Below are 10,417 nucleotides of genomic sequence, written 5' to 3'. Positions count from 1 at the left end.
TTTTTAAATTGCAGAAATATTCTAATAATATTACAAAATTCACCTGTAATCCTTTAACACATAAGCCAATTGCTTACATTTTGACCCATTTGCTTTATAATTTTCTCTCTATATATCATACACACATAAACCCCGCCATATTCAGAGTTTATTTCTTATGAACAAGGATATCCTCTTAAATAATAATAAAATAATCAAAATCAGTAAAATTATCATTGATGCAATAATATTGTTTAATCCACATTTAACTTTTGACAACTGTCCTAATTATGTCCTTTTTAGCAATCATACCCTCCACCTCCTCTGCCAGGTTCAGTCTAAGATGACACTTAGCTGCTATGTCTTCTTTAAACTGGAACCATTCTTCAGTCTTACTTCATTTTTCATGATTTTGATATCTTTGACAAGTACAGACCAGTTATTCTTGGTAGAATGTGCCTCACTTTGAGCTCCTCTAATGTTTTCTTGTTATTAAACTCAAGTTATGCATTTCTGGCAAAAATACCAGAGCAATGATGTTATATTCTTCTTGGTGCATATCAGGAAACGCATAATGTTGGTTTGTTCTATTTTAGTAAGATTAATTTTGATCTGTTGGTTACAGTCATCCTGTATTTTGAATATAGAAGGCAAAGGCCTTTGGCTATGAGGAAAATGCTTCAAAAATTTCACTCTTTATTGTAAATTATTTTAAACTTGCTTAAACTGATGTAAGTTACATCCTGATCATTAAAAAAATGTGAACTAAAATGACTGGCATGATTACTAACATGAATTTCTCTCTCGATATTCCAAACAAGCTTTTTAATTGTGTTCAGTGTATCATACAAACATTTAAATTCTAAGTCATTAAACAGAAGAATCCTATATTTCTACAGGCCAAAATTCTATTCTCTACCATCTTCCAATCTCCAGGAGAACTCTCTGCATTGGCCATTTTCAATATTTCAAATATGTCCATGTAGTAACTTCTTATCCAGCTATTGCACATGGACTTAAGAATTACTATAAATGTTACCAAACAAAGTGGAATTCACCACCTACCTTCACACTGGCAAACTCTGGAGGCAGAGGTTTGGTGAAAAAGGAAGAGTCTTTTATTCAAAAGCTACATAAGTTGGAATCAGTGGCAGGCTTCTGCCTAAGGGTCCATTCCCTTTAAAACCAAAGAGAATATTGTCCAAAGGAAAATAATCCTGCCACTCTTTGCCAGGCCAGGCCAGTCCTTGGCTGGGCCCAGAGCTCCTTCTCCCATTTGAAAATACTGACCTCTGGATAGTGCAGGCGGCTTAGCAGGTTCCTGGTCACAGTCCCGCTTTAGGCGTCTTCTGGAGTCTGTGCACATCAGCTTGTGTGCTGCCCCCTTCTCTGCTACTGTCTGCCGGCCCGGCCCGGTGCCTGCGCCGAGTCCCTCCAGCCCTCTGCTCGCCAGGGCATCCTTGCGCTTGGCCAAGCAGGACCACGCAGCGCAGCACCAGTTGCCCGCACCGCCACTGCTTCTCGTGCCGGGAAAGGCCCAGGAATGCTGCCAGACCACGCAGTCTCCAGGACCCACCAGCCCAGGGACGCTTGGGGCCCCAAGCGAGGGACAAAAAGGGGCGAGCCTCTGCACATCCTCCCTTTAAAAGTCCAGGCCCAAAATCCTACGTGCTCTGGAAGAGTCCTGCTTTTCTAGTCAATCCCGGCTAAATTGGCAGATCTGCACCTTCCCCAGATCTCTTGAGTAGGGCTTTTCTGTTTGTCCATTGTTTGTCAGCAGAGAGTCTCTGCCTAGGGCATACGGGGGGGGGGGGGGGGGGGGCGGGGTATGGAAATCCCTCACGTGCTGGCTGTGGCTTCCCTGGTGCCTCTGGAGCTTCCTGACGGCTCCCTTATCAGGGGAAGGCAGGCTGTCCCTTGCAGCTTCGAGGTTCTCTCCCCTCTGCCCAGCAATCTGGCCAAATCCCCCTTGTGACATGAACTCTTGTCCATCTGGCTGTCCACTTCATACCTCCTCATTCACTCACAGCCCACTGATTCCATCTCACCTGGCCTGTTTCTTGGTTCCATCTTTTGGGTCATGCAGTTTGGCCTGCCAGAATGGAAACCAAATGCCTCCTTATTGCAAGCTTGTTTGCCAAGGGGAGGGAGGCAGGCGGGCTAGGGAATGAAACAACCCCCCTTTCTTCCTTCAACAAGTAACCTGCCCAAGCAAGGATACTCAGCTAATGAAGTGTCAGGTTCAAAACCAGTGCCCTTAACAGTATCTACCTTGAGGTTCAGCCTTGAGACACAGGCAAGGACAGAGTGCTTCATGGTTACTTCCCTACTCCCACCAGCTGCATGAAAACCCAAGCTGGGTCCGGCATCATGCCAGACCCAGGAATGGAGGTTGTTCTCTCCAGCTTCAAAATACACCCAACCTGAACATCTGCTTCCTCCCCTTGGTTCCTAAAGTTTGTTCCCACCAGCTAAACCCACCCATTCAACCTTTCAATGGTAGTAGAAGGATAAGACTGAGGACACAGGGAGGAGGAGGATTTGTCAGCTTGTTTTTCTCTCTTTTCCCAGTGTCTTGTAGCTAAGATGTTTTTTTGGAGGCTAGAGTAAGTGATTGAGGAGGAAATGGACTTTTGCCTATTCAAGCAAAAAAGTAGTATTTAATTTCTGAATAACATTCTTCAAACAAGGCATATTCCAAAGTGAAATGATGGGATTCCGTGCCAGCTTCATTCTGACATAATTTTCACTAAACTGGTTCACCTCCCATCAAGTTAGCTTTTGAGAGGTTTTTCCCCATGTGCTTTCTTCTGGGGCTTTCCCCTCTAGGAGTAGAGGTAAGAAATACCAGGCTCCAGGAGACTCATCAGCCCAGGAGGGTGTTATTTTGTTTTTTGTTTTTTTGTTTTTTTGTTTTAAATCATAGAAGTAGAGGCTTTTGTAGATTTCTTGAACAAGTAATATACAGGTCACTCACTAACTGAACTGGGTCTGTCTGGGACCCCAAAATCCATTAGAAATCCCTCTATGGATTTGAAAAAAAATAATATGCATTATCCAATCCTGTAAATTCTTTGATTCCTTCTGGATTTACTGAAGGAAAAAAAAAGTGGCAGAGATAAATCTTAGCCAGTCACGCCACTGTCACTTAACATGACATTTGATAGCTGAGCTTTTGTGATTATGCAATCAAAACATGTGTCTTCTGACCTTCATTCATCTTCCCAGTGAATGAAAATAGTACGTCTCAGTGTTTCCATTCCTTCTGCCAAAGTGCATACAGATTCTTTAGACATCAGATCCTGATCTGAGCCTTCTAAACTTGGTATTCTTTAAAGGAGGAAGACTGGTTTGTGTAAAAATAACTGCATGAGAAGTCAGAATGCCTGATTTAAAATTCCTACTCTCATGTTGGGGCCTGTAACTTAATCTCCATAAATGGAGATAATAACACCTAATTTACAATCCTGTAAATCTTAAATGAATTTATGTAAAGTGCCTGGCCTTTAATGAACTTTGGTTTGTTGAAAGTTTTCCACTCCTAAACTCCAATGTATACCTGCTTTAATGAAGCTTTTGCCAGTATTGCACACACAAAAAATTCTAAATTATGAGAAGTATTTTCCCAGGAGTCATTTTTAGGTGGAAGATAGATGAATTGATGAAGAAATCACCAGGATGAGCCATTCAATATTGACTCCGCATGCCATTCAATCAACTACCCTATTTCTTGGCTCACTTTATAACAAAATTCCTCTAAGGACTGTCTCTATCCATTTATCAGTTTTGAAATTTCGCTCTGATCTAGTCAAGTGTTGCTTCCTCCCGTTTAGTTCCTCCATGCAGACCACATGTAAGTGCTTCTGATCTGACAGTCTTTTTCTGCCCTGTGCTTCTTCGTGCCTTTCTTCTTTTCCCAAATCCAAAATCTGTGCTGTTCCAAAATCCAGGCAGGAGTCAACTGATGTTTTGGTCATTTGCATGAGACACTGAGAGAGCCCACAGATAGGGCTATGAAACTATTTTTTCCACCTAATGAGCTGTTACAGAAGGGAAATTACCTTGTGTGCATGTGTGTCAGTAAAGCTCCCAGAAACGGAGTATGGTGTACCAGCCTAAAGCTTCACAAAGATAGGCATTGGCCTCACCTGGAAGGCTTGTGAAAACACAGATTGCTGAGCTCCACCTCCAGAGTTTTTAATTGAGTAGGTCTGAGGTGGGGCCTGAGAACTTGTATTTCTAACAAGTTCCCAGGTGAGGCTGAAGCTGCTGGTGTAGGGAGCACACTTTGAGAACCACTGACTACATAAAGTAATAGAAAACAGAGGCTTGGGGTGGGGAGATGGAGGAAATTTACTGATATTTAGAGCAATTGCTTTCCTTCTGGTTTGTGAAAAGTAAGTTTCATCCTTTTTCCTGATAGCTCTCCCCTGGGGCCAACAAACCAATTTCTGCTCTCAACTTCAGAAAGTTGTCAGATTTCAATTGACTTTGGCTTACTCTGAAAAGAACTCAGGGATGCAAGTGTGTTTCATTTCCAGATGGTAGGAGTTTGAGAAAGTTAGAGTTCAGAGACAACCTTCTATTTAAATATTAGATTTTAGCAATCAGAATCAAAGAGGAGAGTTCCAATATAAAAAAGGTGAATTATGTAGGGAGGGAAATAACTATTACACAACTTTAAGAAACAAGAATTATCTAGGAATGGGGTGTAGTATTTTGTGAGAGTTCTTATATAGCCCTAATGTTTTTAGTAACATAATATTTAAGACTATGGGTAACTCAGTAATATTGAAATAAAAATGTTTAGTATCCTTCTCTAGGCTAGAGGGCTAGAACTCCATTCATGTCCTGCCTGTAATTTTTTTCCTACTTTCAAACAACTTAAGTGCTTGGAGGGAAACACAGAGAATTGTTTGTAGCAGCTCTTTAAGTCCTTATTATTAAATGATTTAGAAACATATAGGTATGGGAGCCAATAACATGTCAATTTGTGAATTTTGCATTCCTTTCTTCCCCTCCTTTGCCAAGAACTATGCTGTAGTCAGCCAGACACTGTCCCAGAGTCTCTGTAGGCCTGCTCCTGGGTGCCCTTTTGTGCTTTTTGAAGAGGCAGCAAATGGGACTTCTTATGATCAAATTCCATGATTGCTAATCATGTGTCCACTTGGCCACAGGATGTCCAGGCATTTGGTCAAAAATTATTCTGGGTGTGTCTGTAGGTGTTTCTGGATGTGATTAACTGTTGAGCTAGTAAACTCAATAAAGTAGATTGCACTCCTAAAGGAGCTGGGGACGCAGCGGGTGGGGGCTCATCCAATCAACTGAAGGCCTGAATAGAATGAAAAGGCTTATCCTTATTTGTACCCCCATGAGGAAGGGGGAACTTCTCCTACCTGACTGCATTCAGATGTGAAGCATCAGTTTTGTTCAGCCTTCAGACTCTAACTCAAACATTGGCTCTTCCTGAGTCTTGAGCCTGCTGGAACTACAGCATTGCCTCTCTTGGTTTTCCAGCTTGCTAACTGCAGATTTGGGGACTTAGCTCCCATAATCACATGAGCTACAAATTCTTTATTTATTTATTCTTATTGTATTTTTTCCATTATCATTTCTCCCCCCTATATCTTCTTCCACCTCCACCCACACCCCCCCCAGCCCTGCAATTACCACACTGTTGTCCTTGTCCCTGACTTCTTTCCCTTTCTTATTCTATTTTGAAGGATACCTCCGCCCCGCCCCCAGCTGTTGCCTGCTCTCTATCTTTGAGTCTGTCTCTATTTTACTTGTTAGTTGAGTTTGTTCATTAGATATAAATTCTTTAAAATAAATAAACACACACATCATACATCCTATTAGTTCTATTTCTCTGAAGAATCCTGATTAATAAAACCACAGATGATCCCACCCTCAACACAGCTTGGCCATTGAAGTCTTGGGGGGTACCTGACGAGGAGACCAGCAAGAGGAAGGAGCCCTGTGATTCCTTAATGTGGACTGCACTTGGAATAAAACCTGAGCCTTGTCTTCAGTAAATTAATGCTTCTTCAGGATAATCCTCATTTTAGGCTAAATCTAGGCTATCCCAGCTAAACTCACAGTAGGAATCAATGATTTAGTCTCTCCAATTTATGATTTTGCCAATTTTTTTCTACAGCAGCGGTTCTCAAGCTTGGCTACACAATAGAATCACCTGTAATGTTTCTAGAAATGTCATTACCCTAACCATACCGCAGACCAACTACATTAATTTCTGGAGGGGAAGTTTGGCCATCAGTTTTTAAAGCCCCCTGGTGATTCCAGTCTGCAGCTAATGCTAAACCTCTGAGTCCAGAACATCCTAGATTCGCTAAAAACTAAATATCATCTAAATTGCAATTGTGAGTCCCAATATTCCTTTATATGTAATGTTCAAGCCTACTTGACAAACTGAATTCAAAAGAGCAATAAATATTTGATAACTGATCCTTCTTCATTACTCAGGGTTACGTCATTTTGTAAATTAAAGCTTATGAACATCTTGAAGATACCTCACTTAATTCTTAATCCAAACCTAAAATATGGGTAGTGTCACGACTACTCCCAAAATAGTAAAACTGAATCTGAGGATGTTATGACTTGCAAAGTTCATGTAGGTAGTAAATGGTGAAGTCAGAATTAGATCTTAGATATTAGTGGACCCAAATTTATTAATATTAATAAATATTATCTATTAATATAGTAAAATAGTACATTCCTCTGTGACCTGAGAAATTGCTCTTTTCACTTTGCAGTGAACTCTGGATGCCTACTGGGAGATATGCAATAGATAATGTGAAATAAAACAATTCTCAAAACTAATGGGTTATTGGCAAGTTAGTAACCTAAATAGGGTGGGCTGGGCAGAGGAGGGCAAAGGGGGAAAAATTGGGACAACTGTAATAGAATAACAATAAAAAAGATTAAAAAATAAAGTAACAAATAAAATTTCTTAATGAAATAGCCATGTTCAAAATACTCGTTGATTCTTCCTTCCCCTGAGTCTTGACCCTGGGTGGGGGGGGGGGGGGGGCAAGGGAAGGTGGTGGGGGGAAGGCAGAGGCAAATGTATTTGAAAAAATGAATAAATAAATAAATAAAATTATATTATAATAAAAAAAATACTCGTTGAAATACTACATTCATAAAACAATTATTCAGTTGCTGCTGGGTTTTTTCCAGACTTTTTCTATCTTGAGAATCTGTCATGGAAATATCACATCTTATTTAAACAGAAATTGCCTTCCTTATCTTGATAACCTGTATTTTCTATATGCTTGGTTCTTGGTTATCAGCAAATACAAAATTCATCCCCACATAAGTGTTTACCATCTTTTTGTATGATTATATCTTTATGTCCCTTCCCTCTTACTCTGTGGCCTTTCCTGGGAGTGGCAGAGATTATCTCACTTATTCCTGTAACTTCAGGAGTATAGAAAAATGATCTCATTTCATACTAAACCAAAAACCTAAAAGACATCTTGGTGTTACAGGTGATGAACTTGAAGTTTAGCCAGGAAAAGTAACTTTACTATTTAACTATTTCGCTTGTAAATGTCAGAGGAAGAACTGAAGCTCAGCTTCACATAGTTCTAATGACCATGCAATCTCTACCACTTACCCTTTGCAGAAGACCCTCCCAAACTTATATTTCCCTAATTTTCCCCTGGAGAGTCTATTGTCCTAAGGACTTCCCTCCAGCCCAGTCTGAGAACTTCAGTCCACACAGATAATAACTCGATGGGCTCTCCTAGAATGTAACCCTTCAAGTTAATTCTCCATCAATGATTTTTTTGTTTGTTTGTTTTCTAGTGCCAACTATGGTACCAATCTTAGATGAGGTAACACGCAGTGGACCACATTAGTTTGTCTTCCAGTGGATGGTAGCTCTTAGTCTAAGACCAAGGCTGGTATATATAGTATATACAGTAGGTGCTACTTGAAGGGACTCTTCTGAATTTAGTTGTGAATATCACAGTGGAAAGCTAAGCTAAAGTGACCAGTGTTGCAAATTTGACCAGAAACTAGATACTTGTTTTTACCTTTGAGGATCCTGTGTGCCTGACTCGCAGAGAAACCAGATAATTACTGAAGGTCTCCCACCACTGTCCAAGGTCAGACATGCCTTTCTCTGGGTCACGGTATACAGTTCTTCCTATATTGGCGGTTAGCCATTTAGGTATGTTCTGGCCTGGATGGGGAGAAATGCAGAGGGAGCAGAGGCAGGAACTAAACATAACTCTGCTCTGTTTTCTCTCTGTCTGAAAACTATGAACTCTGACTTTTGGAGTTGTGTAAATGAACACCCTCCTCAACTTATTTGACCTATGGAATTCTCTGGGGGGTATTAGGCCATTTCACCCAACAGGAACCAATCCAGTGACCTCACATTGCTACTGTCCCAAGAATAGCTTCAGTGTAAGAAGACACCATAGTTGATCATGCTCCCCAGGGAAGCCCAATAGTCTGTGCTCTGGAGGTTGAGGTGGGGCTATAAAAAATGCGCCGCTTCACAAGTCACCCATTTTTTGCTACCTAACCACTTGAAAATCAACATACGCCTACTTAACTGGAATTTTTGAAATACTATCGCCTGCAGCAGGGCCTCTGGGCCTTGTGGGTAGCCACAAATCTCTCCAGTGGTCCCAGGCTGGCCACAAAAAAATATGCCTTACAGGGAGCATGACTTCTGCTTCGGAAAGTGTGGCTGTTCCAGAAATTTGAGTTCTGACCAAGAATATTTTTTGACTCTCAGAGCTGGAATCCCCAGCCCTCTAAGACTTTACTTTTAAAAAATATTATATTAATGCACAATTTACATACCACAAATTTCACTCATTTTAAGGGGATGCACTTCAATTATTTTCAGTGAACTTAGAGTTACGAAACCATCACCATAACCCAATTGTAGAACATTTTCAACATCCCAAAAACATCCCTCATGAACATTTTCAGTCACTCTCCTTTCCAACTACCCTAAATACTTTTTTTAAAAAGCAGCTTTATTGACATATAATTCATATGTCATAATATTCACCCATTTAAAGTGTACAATTCAATGGTATTTTAGTATACTCAGAGCAACCATCAGCACAGTCAATTTTAGAACATTTTCATTACCTCAACAAAGAAACCCTGTAAACCCAGGGGTCCCCAACCCCAGGCCACTGACTGGTACCAGTCTATGGCCTGTTAGGAACCGGGCTGCACAGCAGGAGGTGTGCTGTGGGCTACAGAGCAAAGCTTTGTCTGTATTTACAGCCGCTCCCCATCGCTAGCGTTACCATCTGAGCTCCACCTCCTGTCAGATCAGCAGCAGCATTAGATTCTCAGAGGAGCCCGAACCCTGATGTGAACTGCTCCTGTGAGGGACCTAGGCTGCACGCTCCTGAGGAGAATCTAATGTCTGACGGTCTGAGATGGAGCTGAGGCGGTGATGCTAGCGCTGGCGAGCAGCTGCAAATACAGATTATCATTGGCAAAAGGTTTGACTGCACAGAGACCATCCTGAAACCATCTCCCTACCCTGGTCTGTGGAAAAATTATCTTTCATGAAACCAGTCCCTGGTGCCAAAAAGGCTGGGGAGTGCTACTGCATCCCTTAGCAATCACCCTCTATTCTTTTATCTCCTCTAGCCTTATGCAACTACTAATCTACTTTATAGATTTGCAAATTCTGAATATTTCATCTACACTGAATCATATACTTTGTTGTCTTTTGTGACTGGCTTATTTAATGTAGCCTAATGTATTCTTTTTTAAAATTTTTTATTGAATTAATTTGGGGCTACATTGGTTAATAAAATTATATGGGTTTTAAGTACACATATCATCTGTATATTGTATTGTGTGTTCACCACCCAAAGTCAAATCCATGTGTGGGTCTCCTATCATCATGATTTACTCCCCCTTTACTCTTTTCTATCTGCTCTCACCGTCCCTTTTCCTTTAGTAATCACCACATTGTTGTCTGTAAGTTGTCCTTTTTTTTTTTTTTGCTTAATCCCTTTACCTGTTTTACCCAGCCCCCAATGCCCCATCCCTTCTCACAGCTGTCAGTCTGTTCCCTGCATCTATGAGTCTGTTTCTGTTTTGTTTGTTCGTTTATTTTGTTCATTAGATTCTACATGTAAGTGAAATTATATGGTATTTTTCTTTCTCTGGTTTATTTTACTTAGCACAATACTCTCCAGGTCTATCCATGCTGCCACAAAAGGAAAGATTTCCTTCTTTTTTTGAGCTGAGTAGTATTCTATTGTGTAAATGTACTACAGCTTTTTTAGTTATCTGTTTCATTGTGATTTCTGTGTGTAGACGGATGTGTCTCATAGCTTAAATTCTCCTGGAGCCTTGAAGTTATGATGCTTCTTCAAATTCTTTAGTATAATTTCAAATATTCCACACTCTTATGCTGACATTA

The sequence above is a fragment of the Pteronotus mesoamericanus genome, unplaced genomic scaffold (assembly GCF_021234165.1).
Source record: "Pteronotus mesoamericanus isolate MK-2021 breed Mesoamerican mustached bat unplaced genomic scaffold, CSHL_Meso_final contig_73, whole genome shotgun sequence".
NCBI lineage: Eukaryota > Metazoa > Chordata > Mammalia > Chiroptera > Mormoopidae > Pteronotus > Pteronotus mesoamericanus.
Note: the sequence above shows the minus strand (reverse complement) of the source record.